The sequence below is a fragment of the Lithobates pipiens genome, unplaced genomic scaffold (genome assembly GCF_037356315.1).
Source record: "Lithobates pipiens isolate NorthernLeopardFrog02 unplaced genomic scaffold, aLitPip1_a1.2 Scaffold_28, whole genome shotgun sequence".
NCBI classification, from domain to species: Eukaryota; Metazoa; Chordata; class Amphibia; order Anura; family Ranidae; genus Lithobates; species Lithobates pipiens.
In genome coordinates this window covers 129,022,394-129,037,201 of record NW_027507789.1, presented here as the reverse complement: position 1 = coordinate 129,037,201, position 14,808 = coordinate 129,022,394, and the positions used below count along the sequence as shown (strand labels likewise).

The window sequence follows — 14,808 nt, the reverse complement described above, 5'->3', positions numbered from 1 at the left end:
GGCCTCCAGCTCAAGCAATGAATGCAGAGCATGGAATGTCCCACCCGATTTTAGTCGATAACGTGTTCATTTTTATGGGTAGCATGGCCGAGCGGTCTAAGGCGCTGGATTAAGGCTCCAGTCTCTTTGGGGGCGTGGGTTCGAATCCCACTGCTGCCAAACTCCTTTTAACAAAATCCCTACCCTCTAGGGCTCAAGCTTCTCTGATCTTGCTCCTGCAATTTACTGCAGTTCCCTTCCCAACTCACTGGAATCTCAAAAAACACTTACCTCTCTGCTTTAGCAGCATTAGAAAAGCTGCAATCATTGCATGTTTTGTTTGATACATGATACATACATATAATATGCATGTTGTGCACATATTACATACATGCTACACACACTACACACATATGACATACATGTTACACACATGTGACACACGTGCTTTTTACATATTACACACATAGTTCACACATATTACACAAATGTTACATACATATGATATACATGTTGCATGCATGTTACATACATGTCACACTCATGTTACACACCATTTAGACACAATTTTACACACATGTCACATGCATGTTACACATATTACACACATATAACATACATGTCATACACATCACATACATGCTACACACATATGCCATGCATGTCACACACATGTTACATTAATATGACACACATATGACATGCATGTTGCACATATCTTACATACATGTTACACACATATGGCATGCATATGACATGCATGGTACACACATGTTACATACATGTTACACATATGACACACAATACACATATGGCATACATATCACACATATTACATACGTGTTACACACATATTACACAGATTATACATACATATGACATACATGTTGAATGCATGTTACATACATGTCATACACTTATGAAATACATGTTACACACGTTACATACATATGACACACATGACATACATGTTACGTACATGTCACATACACACAATGAATGCAGAGCATGGAATGTAGACTGTCATGCCTCTTTTTAGTCCTTAGCAAGAGCACTTTCACAGGTAGCATGGCCGAGCGGTCTAAGGCACTGGATTTAGGCTCCAGTCTCTTTGGAGGCGTGGGTTCAAATCCCACTGCTGCCAAGCTCTTTTAACAAATGCCTATCCTTGATTGCTCAAGCGTCTCTGAAGTTTCTGCTGCACTTTGCTGGCATTCCTTGCTCAACACACTGGAATCTCAGAACAGCAGCATTAGGAAATTGCATGCTTTGGTTGAGAAGTCTTCCAAAAGGGCACACTTCTGATGAGATGACTAGTGAAATCTTGTCAACGTTACAAAACAAGTCCAACTGAACGTGATTACCTCTCCTGTAAGCTAGATTCCACATTAACACTTTAAGTGTGGACACCAAAAAACAAGCAGTACTAATGAAAAGCTGGCACACTTTTCAGCAGAGTGCCAAGTGAACTTGCCACAGAATGCTGCACCCAAAGTCCACTCTCAAGTGTAAAGTGACCACCACCTGCTGCCTCAGAAAGAGGACTGAAACACATAAGGTGGCATCTTGGCCATCTCCGTGAAACTTCAACTACCTTTTATAATGGATAAAGTGGTGAATACTTGTAGTTTAGAGTTCTGAGGCCTCCAGCTCAAGCAATGAATGCAGAGCATGGAATGTCCCACCCCATTTTAGTCGATAACGTGTTCATTTTTATGGGTAGCATGGCCGAGCGCTCTAAGGCGCTGGATTAAGGCTCCAGTCTCTTTGGGGGCGTGGGTTCGAATCCCACTGCTGCCAAACTCCTTTTAACAAAATCCCTACCCTCTAGGGCTCAAGCTTCTCTGATCTTGCTCCTGCAATTTACTGCAGTTCCTTTCCCAACTCACCGGAATCTCAAAAAACACTTACCTCTCTGCTTTAGCAGCATTAGAAAAGCTGCAATCATTGCATGTTTTGTTTGATACATGATACATACATATAATATGCATGTTGTGCACATATTACATACATGCTACACACACTACACACATATGACATACATGTTACACACATGTGACACACGTGCTACTTACATATTACACACATAGTTCACACATATTACACAAATGTTACATACATATGATATACATGTTGCATGCATGTTACATACATGTCACACTCATGTTACACACCATTTAGACACAATTTTACACACATGTCACATGCATGTTACACATATTACACACATATAACATACATGTCATACACATCACATACATGCTACACACATATGCCATGCATGTCACACACATGTTACATTAATATGACACACATATGACATGCATGTTGCACATATCTTACATACATGTTACACACATATGGCATGCATATGACATGCATGGTACACACATGTTACATACATGTTACACATATGACACACAATACACATATGGCATACATATCACACATATTACATACGTGTTACACACATATTACACAGATTATACATACATATGACATACATGTTGAATGCATGTTACATACATGTCATACACTTATGAAATACATGTTACACACGTTACATACATATGACACACATGGCATACATGTTACGTACATGTCACATACAAACAATGAATGCAGAGCATGGAATGTAGACTGTCATGCCTCTTTTTAGTCCTTAGCAAGAGCACTTTCACAAGTAGCATGGCCGAGCGGTCTAAGGCGCTGGATTTAGGCTCCAGTCTCTTTGGAGGCGTGGGTTCAAATCCCACTGCTGCCAAGCTCTTGTAACAAATGCCTATCCTTGATTGCTCAAGCGTCTCTGAAGTTTCTGCTGCACTTTGCTGGCATTCCTTGCTCAACACACTGGAATCTCAGAACAGCAGCATTAGGAAATTGCATGCTTTGGTTGAGAAGTCTTCCAAAAGGGCACACTTTTGATGAGATGACTAGTGAAATCTTGTCAACGTTACAAAACAAGTCCAACTGAACGTGATTACCTCTCCTGTAAGCTAGATTCCACATTAACACTTTAAGTGTGGACACCAAAAAACAAGCAGTACTAATGAAAAGCTGGCACACTTTTCAGCAGAGTGCCAAGTGAACTTGCCACAGAATGCTGCACCCAAAGTCCACTCTCAAGTGTAAAGTGACCACCACCTGCTGCCTCAGAAAGAGGACTGAAACACATAAGGTGGCATCTTGGCCATCTCCGTGAAACTTCAACTACCTTTTATAATGGATAAAGTGGTGAATACTTGTAGTTTAGAGTTCTGAGGCCTCCAGCTCAAGCAATGAATGCAGAGCATGGAATGTCCCACCTGATTTTAGTCGATAACGTGTTCATTTTTATGGGTAGCATGGCCGAGCGGTCTAAGGCGCTGGATTAAGGCTCCAGTCTCTTTGGGGGCGTGGGTTCGAATCCCACTGCTGCCAAACTCCTTTTAACAAAATCCCTACCCTCTAGGGCTCAAGCTTCTCTGATCTTGCTCCTGCAATTTACTGCAGTTCCTTTCCCAACTCACTGGAATCTCAAAAAACACTTACCTCTCTGCTTTAGCAGCATTAGAAAAGCTGCAATCATTGCATGTTTTGTTTGATACATGATACATACATATAATATGCATGTTGTGCACATATTACATACATGCTACACACACTACACACATATGACATACATGTTACACACATGTGACACACGTGCTACTTACATATTACACACATAGTTCACACATATTACACAAATGTTACATACATATGATATACATGTTGCATGCATGTTACATACATGTCACACTCATGTTACACACCATTTAGACACAATTTTACACACATGTCACATGCATGTTACACATATTACACACATATAACATACATGTCATACACATCACATACATGCTACACACATATGCCATGCATGTCACACACATGTTACATTAATATGACACACATATGACATGCATGTTGCACATATCTTACATACATGTTACACACATATGGCATGCATATGACATGCATGGTACACACATGTTACATACATGTTACACATATGACACACAATACACATATGGCATACATATCACACATATTACATACGTGTTACACACATATTACACAGATTATACATACATATGACATACATGTTGAATGCATGTTACATACATGTCATACACTTATGAAATAGATGTTACACACGTTACATACATATGACACACATGACATACATGTTACGCACATGTCACATACAAACAATGAATGCAGAGCATGGAATGTAGACTGTCATGCCTCTTTTTAGTCCTTAGCAAGAGCACTTTCACAGGTAGCATGGCCGAGCGGTCTAAGGCGCTGGATTTAGGCTCCAGTCTCTTTGGAGGCGTGGGTTCAAATCCCACTGCTGCCAAGCTCTTTTAACAAATGCCTATCCTTGATTGCTCAAGCGTCTCTGAAGTTTCTGCTGCACTTTGCTGGCATTCCTTGCTCAACACACTGGAATCTCAGAACAGCAGCATTAGGAAATTGCATGCTTTGGTTGAGAAGTCTTCCAAAAGGGCACACTTCTGATGAGATGACTAGTGAAATCTTGTCAACGTTACAAAACAAGTCCAACTGAACGTGATTACCTCTCCTGTAAGCTAGATTCCACATTAACACTTTAAGTGTGGACACCAAAAAACAAGCAGTACTAATGAAAAGCTGGCACACTTTTCAGCAGAGTGCCAAGTGAACTTGCCACAGAATGCTGCACCCAAAGTCCACTCTCAAGTGTAAAGTGACCACCACCTGCTGCCTCAGAAAGAGGACTGAAACACATAAGGTGGCATCTTGGCCATCTCCGTGAAACTTCAACTACCTTTTATAATGGATAAAGTGGTGAATACTTGTAGTTTAGAGTTCTGAGGCCTCCAGCTCAAGCAATGAATGCAGAGCATGGAATGTCCCACCCGATTTTAGTCGATAACGTGTTCATTTTTATGGGTAGCATGGCCGAGCGGTCTAAGGCGCTGGATTAAGGCTCCAGTCTCTTTGGGGGCGTGGGTTCGAATCCCACTGCTGCCAAACTCCTTTTAACAAAATCCCTACCCTCTAGGGCTCAAGCTTCTCTGATCTTGCTCCTGCAATTTACTGCAGTTCCTTTCCCAACTCACTGGAATCTCAAAAAACACTTACCTCTCTGCTTTAGCAGCATTAGAAAAGCTGCAATCATTGCATGTTTTGTTTGATACATGATACATACATATAATATGCATGTTGTGCACATATTACATACATGCTACACACACTACACACATATGACATACATGTTACACACATGTGACACACGTGCTACTTACATATTACACACATAGTTCACACATATTACACAAATGTTACATACATATGATATACATGTTGCATGCATGTTACATACATGTCACACTCATGTTACACACCATTTAGACACAATTTTACACACATGTCACATGCATGTTACACATATTACACACATATAACATACATGTCATACACATCACATACATGCTACACACATATGCCATGCATGTCACACACATGTTACATTAATATGACACACATATGACATGCATGTTGCACATATCTTACATACATGTTACACACATATGGCATGCATATGACATGCATGGTACACACATGTTACATACATGTTACACATATGACACACAATACACATATGGCATACATATCACACATATTACATACGTGTTACACACATATTACACAGATTATACATACATATGACATACATGTTGAATGCATGTTACATACATGTCATACACTTATGAAATACATGTTACACATGTTACATACATATGACACACATGACATAAATGTTACATACATGTCACATACACACAATGAATGCAGAGCATGGAATGTAGACTGTCATGCCTCTTTTTAGTCCTTAGCAAGAGCACTCTCACAAGTAGCATGGCCGAGCGGTCTAAGGCGCTGGATTTAGGCTCCAGTCTCTTTGGAGGCGTGGGTTCAAATCCCACTGCTGCCAAGTTCTTTTAACAAATGCCTATCCTTGATTGCTCAAGCGTCTCTGAAGTTTCTGCTGCACTTTGCTGGCATTCCTTGCTCAACACACTGGAATCTCAGAACAGCAGCATTAGGAAATTGCATGCTTTGGTTGAGAAGTCTTCCAAAAGGGCACACTTCTGATGAGATGACTAGTGAAATCTTGTCAACGTTACAAAACAAGTCCAACTGAACGTGATTACCTCTCCTGTAAGCTAGATTCCACATTAACACTTTAAGTGTGGACACAAAAAAATAACAAGCAGTACTAATGAAAAGCTGGCACACTTTTCAGCAGAGTGCCAAGTGAACTTGCCACAGAATGCTGCACCCAAAGTCCACTCTCAAGTGTAAAGTGACCACCACCTGCTGCCTCAGAAAGAGGACTGAAACACATAAGGTGGCATCTTGGCCATCTCCGTGAAACTTCAACTACCTTTTATAATGGATAAAGTGGTGAATACTTGTAGTTTAGAGTTCTGAGGCCTCCAGCTCAAGCAATGAATGCAGAGCATGGAATGTCCCACCCCATTTTAGTCGATAACGTGTTCATTTTTATGGGGAGCATGGCCGAGCGGTCTAAGGCGCTGGATTAAGGCTCCAGTCTCTTTGGGGGCGTGGGTTCGAATACCACTGCTGCCAAATTCCTTTTAAAAAAATCCCTACCCTCTAGGGCTCAAGCTTCTCTGATCTTGCTCCTGCAATTTACTGCAGTTCCTTTCCCAACTCACTGGAATCTCAAAAAACACTTACCTCTCTGCTTTAGCAGCATTAGAAAAGCTGCAATCATTGCATGTTTTGTTTGATACATGATACATACATATAATATGCATGTTGTGCACATATTACATACATGCTACACACACTACACACATATGACATACATGTTACACACATGTGACACACGTGCTACTTACATATTACACACATAGTTCACACATATTACACAAATGTTACATACATATGATATACATGTTGCATGCATGTTACATACATGTCACACTCATGTTACACACCATTTAGACACAATTTTACACACATGTCACATGCATGTTACGCATATTACACACATATAACATACATGTCATACACATCACATACATGCTACACACATATGCCATGCATGTCACACACATGTTACATTAATATGACACACATATGACATGCATGTTGCACATATCTTACATACATGTTACACACATATGTCATGCATATGACATGCATGGTACACACATGTTACATACATGTTACACATATGACACACAATACACATATGGCATACATATCACACATATTACATACGTGTTACACACATATTACACAGATTATACATACATATGACATACATGTTGAATGCATGTTACATACATGTCATACACTTATGAAATACATGTTACACATGTTACATACATATGACACACATGACATAAATGTTACATACATGTCACATACACACAATGAATGCAGAGCATGGAATGTAGACTGTCATGCCTCTTTTTAGTCCTTAGCAAGAGCACTCTCACAAGTAGCATGGCCGAGCGGTCTAAGGCGCTGGATTTAGGCTCCAGTCTCTTTGGAGGCGTGGGTTCAAATCCCACTGCTGCCAAGTTCTTTTAACAAATGCCTATCCTTGATTGCTCAAGCGTCTCTGAAGTTTCTGCTGCACTTTGCTGGCATTCCTTGCTCAACACACTGGAATCTCAGAACAGCAGCATTAGGAAATTGCATGCTTTGGTTGAGAAGTCTTCCAAAAGGGCACACTTCTGATGAGATGACTAGTGAAATCTTGTCAACGTTACAAAACAAGTCCAACTGAACGTGATTACCTCTCCTGTAAGCTAGATTCCACATTAACACTTTAAGTGTGGACACAAAAAAATAACAAGCAGTACTAATGAAAAGCTGGCACACTTTTCAGCAGAGTGCCAAGTGAACTTGCCACAGAATGCTGCACCCAAAGTCCACTCTCAAGTGTAAAGTGACCACCACCTGCTGCCTCAGAAAGAGGACTGAAACACATAAGGTGGCATCTTGGCCATCTCCGTGAAACTTCAACTACCTTTTATAATGGATAAAGTGGTGAATACTTGTAGTTTAGAGTTCTGAGGCCTCCAGCTCAAGCAATGAATGCAGAGCATGGAATGTCCCACCCCATTTTAGTCGATAACGTGTTCATTTTTATGGGGAGCATGGCCGAGCGGTCTAAGGCGCTGGATTAAGGCTCCAGTCTCTTTGGGGGCGTGGGTTCGAATACCACTGCTGCCAAATTCCTTTTAAAAAAATCCCTACCCTCTAGGGCTCAAGCTTCTCTGATCTTGCTCCTGCAATTTACTGCAGTTCCTTTCCCAACTCACTGGAATCTCAAAAAACACTTACCTCTCTGCTTTAGCAGCATTAGAAAAGCTGCAATCATTGCATGTTTTGTTTGATACATGATGCATACATATAATATGCATGTTGTGCACATATTACATACATGCTACACACACTACACACATATGACATACATGTTACACACATGTGACACACGTGCTACTTACATATTACACACATAGTTCACACATATTACACAAATGTTACATACATATGATATACATGTTGCATGCATGTTACATACATGTCACACTCATGTTACACACCATTTAGACACAATTTTACACACATGTCACATGCATGTTACACATATTACACACATATAACATACATGTCATACACATCACATACATGCTACACACATATGCCATGCATGTCACACACATGTTACATTAATATGACACACATATGACATGCATGTTGCACATATCTTACATACATGTTACACACATATGTCATGCATATGACATGCATGGTACACACATGTTACATACATGTTACACATATGACACACAATACACATATGGCATACATATCACACATATTACATACGTGTTACACACATATTACACAGATTATACATACATATGACATACATGTTGAATGCATGTTACATACATGTCATACACTTATGAAATACATGTTACACACGTTACATACATATGACACACATGACATACATGTTACGTACATGTCACATACAAACAATGAATGCAGAGCATGGAATGTAGACTGTCATGCCTCTTTTTAGTCCTTAGCAAGCGCACTTTCACAGGTAGCATGGCCGAGCGGTCTAAGGCGCTGGATTTAGGCTCCAGTCTCTTTGGAGGCGTGGGTTCAAATCCCACTGCTGCCAAGCTCTTTTAACAAATGCCTATCCTTGATTGCTCAAGCGTCTCTGAAGTTTCTGCTGCACTTTGCTGGCATTCCTTGCTCAACACACTGGAATCTCAGAACAGCAGCATTAGGAAATTGCATGCTTTGGTTGAGAAGTCTTCCAAAAGGGCACACTTCTGATGAGATGACTAGTGAAATCTTGTCAACGTTACAAAACAAGTCCAACTGAACGTGATTACCTCTCCTGTAAGCTAGATTCCACATTAACACTTTAAGTGTGGACACCAAAAAACAAGCAGTACTAATGAAAAGCTGGCACACTTTTCAGCAGAGTGCCAAGTGAACTTGCCACAGAATGCTGCACCCAAAGTCCACTCTCAAGTGTAAAGTGACCACCACCTGCTGCCTCAGAAAGAGGACTGAAACACATAAGGTGGCATCTTGGCCATCTCCGTGAAACTTCAACTACCTTTTATAATGGATAAAGTGGTGAATACTTGTAGTTTAGAGTTCTGAGGCCTCCAGCTCAAGCAATGAATGCAGAGCATGGAATGTCCCACCCGATTTTAGTCGATAACGTGTTCATTTTTATGGGTAGCATGGCCGAGCGGTCTAAGGCGCTGGATTAAGGCTCCAGTCTCTTTGGGGGCGTGGGTTCGAATCCCACTGCTGCCAAACTCCTTTTAACAAAATCCCTACCCTCTAGGGCTCAAGCTTCTCTGATCTTGCTCCTGCAATTTACTGCAGTTCCTTTCCCAACTCACTGGAATCTCAAAAAACACTTACCTCTCTGCTTTAGCAGCATTAGAAAAGCTGCAATCATTGCATGTTTTGTTTGATACATGATACATACATATAATATGCATGTTGTGCACATATTACATACATGCTACACATACTACACACATATGACATACATGTTACACACATGTGACACACGTGCTACTTACATATTACACACATAGTTCACACATATTACACAAATGTTACATACATATGATATACATGTTGCATGCATGTTACATACATGTCACACTCATGTTACACACCATTTAGACACAATTTTACACACATGTCACATGCATGTTACACATATTACACACATATAACATACATGTCATACACATCACATACATGCTACACACATATGCCATGCATGTCACACACATGTTACATTAATATGACACACATATGACATGCATGTTGCACATATCTTACATACATGTTACACACATATGGCATGCATATGACATGCATGGTACACACATGTTACATACATGTTACACATATGACACACAATACACATATGGCATACATATCACACATATTACATACGTGTTACACACATATTACACAGATTATACATACATATGACATACATGTTGAATGCATGTTACATACATGTCATACACTTATGAAATAGATGTTACACAGGTTACATACATATGACACACATGACATACATGTTACGTACATGTCACATACAAACAATGAATGCAGAGCATGGAATGCAGACTGTCATGCCTCTTTTTAGTCCTTAGCAAGAGCACTTTCACAGGTAGCATGGCCGAGCGGTCTAAGGCGCTGGATTTAGGCTCCAGTCTCTTTGGAGGCGTGGGTTCAAATCCCACTGCTGCCAAGCTCTTTTAACAAATGTCTATCCTTGATTGCTCAAGCGTCTCTGAAGTTTCTGCTGCACTTTGCTGGCATTCCTTGCTCAACACACTGGAATCTCAGAACAGCAGCATTAGGAAATTGCATGCTTTGGTTGAGAAGTCTTCCAAAAGGGCACACTTCTGATGAGATGACTAGTGAAATCTTGTCAACGTTACAAAACAAGTCCAACTGAACGTGATTACCTCTCCTGTAAGCTAGATTCCACATTAACACTTTAAGTGTGGACACCAAAAAACAAGCAGTACTAATGAAAAGCTGGCACACTTTTCAGCAGAGTGCCAAGTGAACTTGCCACAGAATGCTGCACCCAAAGTCCACTCTCAAGTGTAAAGTGACCACCACCTGCTGCCTCAGAAAGAGGACTGAAACACATAAGGTGGCATCTTGGCCATCTCCGTGAAACTTCAACTACCTTTTATAATGGATAAAGTGGTGAATACTTGTAGTTTAGAGTTCTGAGGCCTCCAGCTCAAGCAATGAATGCAGAGCATGGAATGTCCCACCCGATTTTAGTCGATAACGTGTTCATTTTTATGGGTAGCATGGCCGAGCGGTCTAAGGCGCTGGATTAAGGCTCCAGTCTCTTTGGGGGCGTGGGTTCGAATCCCACTGCTGCCAAACTCCTTTTAACAAAATCCCTACCCTCTAGGGCTCAAGCTTCTCTGATCTTGCTCCTGCAATTTACTGCAGTTCCTTTCCCAACTCACTGGAATCTCAAAAAACACTTACCTCTCTGCTTTAGCAGCATTAGAAAAGCTGCAATCATTGCATGTTTTGTTTGATACATGATACATACATATAATATGCATGTTGTGCACATATTACATACATGCTACACACACTACACACATATGACATACATGTTACACACATGTGACACACGTGCTACTTACATATTACACACATAGTTCACACATATTACACAAATGTTACATACATATGATATACATGTTGCATGCATGTTACATACATGTCACACTCATGTTACACACCATTTAGACACAATTTTACACACATGTCACATGCATGTTACACATATTACACACATATAACATACATGTCATACACATCACATACATGCTACACACATATGCCATGCATGTCACACACATGTTACATTAATATGACACACATATGACATGCATGTTGCACATATCTTACATACATGTTACACACATATGGCATGCATATGACATGCATGGTACACACATGTTACATACATGTTACACATATGACACACAATACACATATGGCATACATATCACACATATTACATACGTGTTACACACATATTACACAGATTATACATACATATGACATACATGTTGAATGCATGTTACATACATGTCATACACTTATGAAATACATGTTACACATGTTACATACATATGACACACATGACATAAATGTTACATACATGTCACATACACACAATGAATGCAGAGCATGGAATGTAGACTGTCATGCCTCTTTTTAGTCCTTAGCAAGAGCACTCTCACAAGTAGCATGGCCGAGCGGTCTAAGGCGCTGGATTTAGGCTCCAGTCTCTTTGGAGGCGTGGGTTCAAATCCCACTGCTGCCAAGTTCTTTTAACAAATGCCTATCCTTGATTGCTCAAGCGTCTCTGAAGTTTCTGCTGCACTTTGCTGGCATTCCTTGCTCAACACACTGGAATCTCAGAACAGCAGCATTAGGAAATTGCATGCTTTGGTTGAGAAGTCTTCCAAAAGGGCACACTTCTGATGAGATGACTAGTGAAATCTTGTCAACGTTACAAAACAAGTCCAACTGAACGTGATTACCTCTCCTGTAAGCTAGATTCCACATTAACACTTTAAGTGTGGACACAAAAAAATAACAAGCAGTACTAATGAAAAGCTGGCACACTTTTCAGCAGAGTGCCAAGTGAACTTGCCACAGAATGCTGCACCCAAAGTCCACTCTCAAGTGTAAAGTGACCACCACCTGCTGCCTCAGAAAGAGGACTGAAACACATAAGGTGGCATCTTGGCCATCTCCGTGAAACTTCAACTACCTTTTATAATGGATAAAGTGGTGAATACTTGTAGTTTAGAGTTCTGAGGCCTCCAGCTCAAGCAATGAATGCAGAGCATGGAATGTCCCACCCCATTTTAGTCGATAACGTGTTCATTTTTATGGGGAGCATGGCCGAGCGGTCTAAGGCGCTGGATTAAGGCTCCAGTCTCTTTGGGGGCGTGGGTTCGAATACCACTGCTGCCAAATTCCTTTTAAAAAAATCCCTACCCTCTAGGGCTCAAGCTTCTCTGATCTTGCTCCTGCAATTTACTGCAGTTCCTTTCCCAACTCACTGGAATCTCAAAAAACACTTACCTCTCTGCTTTAGCAGCATTAGAAAAGCTGCAATCATTGCATGTTTTGTTTGATACATGATACATACATATAATATGCATGTTGTGCACATATTACATACATGCTACACACACTACACACATATGACATACATGTTACACACATGTGACACACGTGCTACTTACATATTACACACATAGTTCACACATATTACACAAATGTTACATACATATGATATACATGTTGCATGCATGTTACATACATGTCACACTCATGTTACACACCATTTATACACAATTTTACACACATGTCACATGCATGTTACGCATATTACACACATATAACATACATGTCATACACATCACATACATGCTACACACATATGCCATGCATGTCACACACATGTTACATTAATATGACACACATATGACATGCATGTTGCACATATCTTACATACATGTTACACACATATGTCATGCATATGACATGCATGGTACACACATGTTACATACATGTTACACATATGACACACAATACACATATGGCATACATATCACACATATTACATACGTGTTACACACATATTACACAGATTATACATACATATGACATACATGTTGAATGCATGTTACATACATGTCATACACTTATGAAATACATGTTACACATGTTACATACATATGACACACATGACATAAATGTTACATACATGTCACATACACACAATGAATGCAGAGCATGGAATGTAGACTGTCATGCCTCTTTTTAGTCCTTAGCAAGAGCACTCTCACAAGTAGCATGGCCGAGCGGTCTAAGGCGCTGGATTTAGGCTCCAGTCTCTTTGGAGGCGTGGGTTCAAATCCCACTGCTGCCAAGTTCTTTTAACAAATGCCTATCCTTGATTGCTCAAGCGTCTCTGAAGTTTCTGCTGCACTTTGCTGGCATTCCTTGCTCAACACACTGGAATCTCAGAACAGCAGCATTAGGAAATTGCATGCTTTGGTTGAGAAGTCTTCCAAAAGGGCACACTTCTGATGAGATGACTAGTGAAATCTTGTCAACGTTACAAAACAAGTCCAACTGAACGTGATTACCTCTCCTGTAAGCTAGATTCCACATTAACACTTTAAGTGTGGACACAAAAAAATAACAAGCAGTACTAATGAAAAGCTGGCACACTTTTCAGCAGAGTGCCAAGTGAACTTGCCACAGAATGCTGCACCCAAAGTCCACTCTCAAGTGTAAAGTGACCACCACCTGCTGCCTCAGAAAGAGGACTGAAACACATAAGGTGGCATCTTGGCCATCTCCGTGAAACTTCAACTACCTTTTATAATGGATAAAGTGGTGAATACTTGTAGTTTAGAGTTCTGAGGCCTCCAGCTCAAGCAATGAATGCAGAGCATGGAATGTCCCACCCCATTTTAGTCGATAACGTGTTCATTTTTATGGGGAGCATGGCCGAGCGGTCTAAGGCGCTGGATTAAGGCTCCAGTCTCTTTGGGGGCGTGGGTTCGAATACCACTGCTGCCAAATTCCTTTTAAAAAAATCCCTACCCTCTAGGGCTCAAGCTTCTCTGATCTTGCTCC

At 40.5% G+C, this 14,808-nt stretch overlaps 15 non-coding genes across 15 annotated transcripts; all 15 read left to right on the top strand.

Moving 5' to 3' along the window:
- The first annotated feature begins 77 nt into the window (after positions 1–77).
- Positions 78–159, top strand: TRNAL-AAG (transfer RNA leucine (anticodon AAG)). Its single transcript has one exon. It is a non-coding gene; the product is annotated as a tRNA-Leu (tRNA).
- Positions 160–1,041: 882 nt separating this feature from the next.
- On the top strand, positions 1,042–1,123 carry TRNAL-UAG (transfer RNA leucine (anticodon UAG)). Its single transcript has one exon. It is a non-coding gene; the product is annotated as a tRNA-Leu (tRNA).
- A 574-nt stretch (positions 1,124–1,697) lies between these two features.
- Positions 1,698–1,779, top strand: TRNAL-AAG (transfer RNA leucine (anticodon AAG)). The gene has a single exon. It is a non-coding gene; the product is annotated as a tRNA-Leu (tRNA).
- Positions 1,780–2,661: 882 nt separating this feature from the next.
- On the top strand, positions 2,662–2,743 carry TRNAL-UAG (transfer RNA leucine (anticodon UAG)). The gene has a single exon. It is a non-coding gene; the product is annotated as a tRNA-Leu (tRNA).
- Positions 2,744–3,317: 574 nt separating this feature from the next.
- Positions 3,318–3,399, top strand: TRNAL-AAG (transfer RNA leucine (anticodon AAG)). Its single transcript has one exon. It is a non-coding gene; the product is annotated as a tRNA-Leu (tRNA).
- An 882-nt stretch (positions 3,400–4,281) lies between these two features.
- TRNAL-UAG (transfer RNA leucine (anticodon UAG)) lies at positions 4,282–4,363 on the top strand. Its single transcript has one exon. It is a non-coding gene; the product is annotated as a tRNA-Leu (tRNA).
- A 574-nt stretch (positions 4,364–4,937) lies between these two features.
- On the top strand, positions 4,938–5,019 carry TRNAL-AAG (transfer RNA leucine (anticodon AAG)). The gene has a single exon. It is a non-coding gene; the product is annotated as a tRNA-Leu (tRNA).
- An 882-nt stretch (positions 5,020–5,901) lies between these two features.
- TRNAL-UAG (transfer RNA leucine (anticodon UAG)) lies at positions 5,902–5,983 on the top strand. The gene has a single exon. It is a non-coding gene; the product is annotated as a tRNA-Leu (tRNA).
- A 1,541-nt stretch (positions 5,984–7,524) lies between these two features.
- TRNAL-UAG (transfer RNA leucine (anticodon UAG)) lies at positions 7,525–7,606 on the top strand. Its single transcript has one exon. It is a non-coding gene; the product is annotated as a tRNA-Leu (tRNA).
- Positions 7,607–9,147: 1,541 nt separating this feature from the next.
- Positions 9,148–9,229, top strand: TRNAL-UAG (transfer RNA leucine (anticodon UAG)). Its single transcript has one exon. It is a non-coding gene; the product is annotated as a tRNA-Leu (tRNA).
- A 574-nt stretch (positions 9,230–9,803) lies between these two features.
- TRNAL-AAG (transfer RNA leucine (anticodon AAG)) lies at positions 9,804–9,885 on the top strand. The gene has a single exon. It is a non-coding gene; the product is annotated as a tRNA-Leu (tRNA).
- An 882-nt stretch (positions 9,886–10,767) lies between these two features.
- Positions 10,768–10,849, top strand: TRNAL-UAG (transfer RNA leucine (anticodon UAG)). Its single transcript has one exon. It is a non-coding gene; the product is annotated as a tRNA-Leu (tRNA).
- A 574-nt stretch (positions 10,850–11,423) lies between these two features.
- TRNAL-AAG (transfer RNA leucine (anticodon AAG)) lies at positions 11,424–11,505 on the top strand. The gene has a single exon. It is a non-coding gene; the product is annotated as a tRNA-Leu (tRNA).
- Positions 11,506–12,387: 882 nt separating this feature from the next.
- Positions 12,388–12,469, top strand: TRNAL-UAG (transfer RNA leucine (anticodon UAG)). The gene has a single exon. It is a non-coding gene; the product is annotated as a tRNA-Leu (tRNA).
- A 1,541-nt stretch (positions 12,470–14,010) lies between these two features.
- Positions 14,011–14,092, top strand: TRNAL-UAG (transfer RNA leucine (anticodon UAG)). Its single transcript has one exon. It is a non-coding gene; the product is annotated as a tRNA-Leu (tRNA).
- Positions 14,093–14,808: the final 716 nt, after the last annotated feature.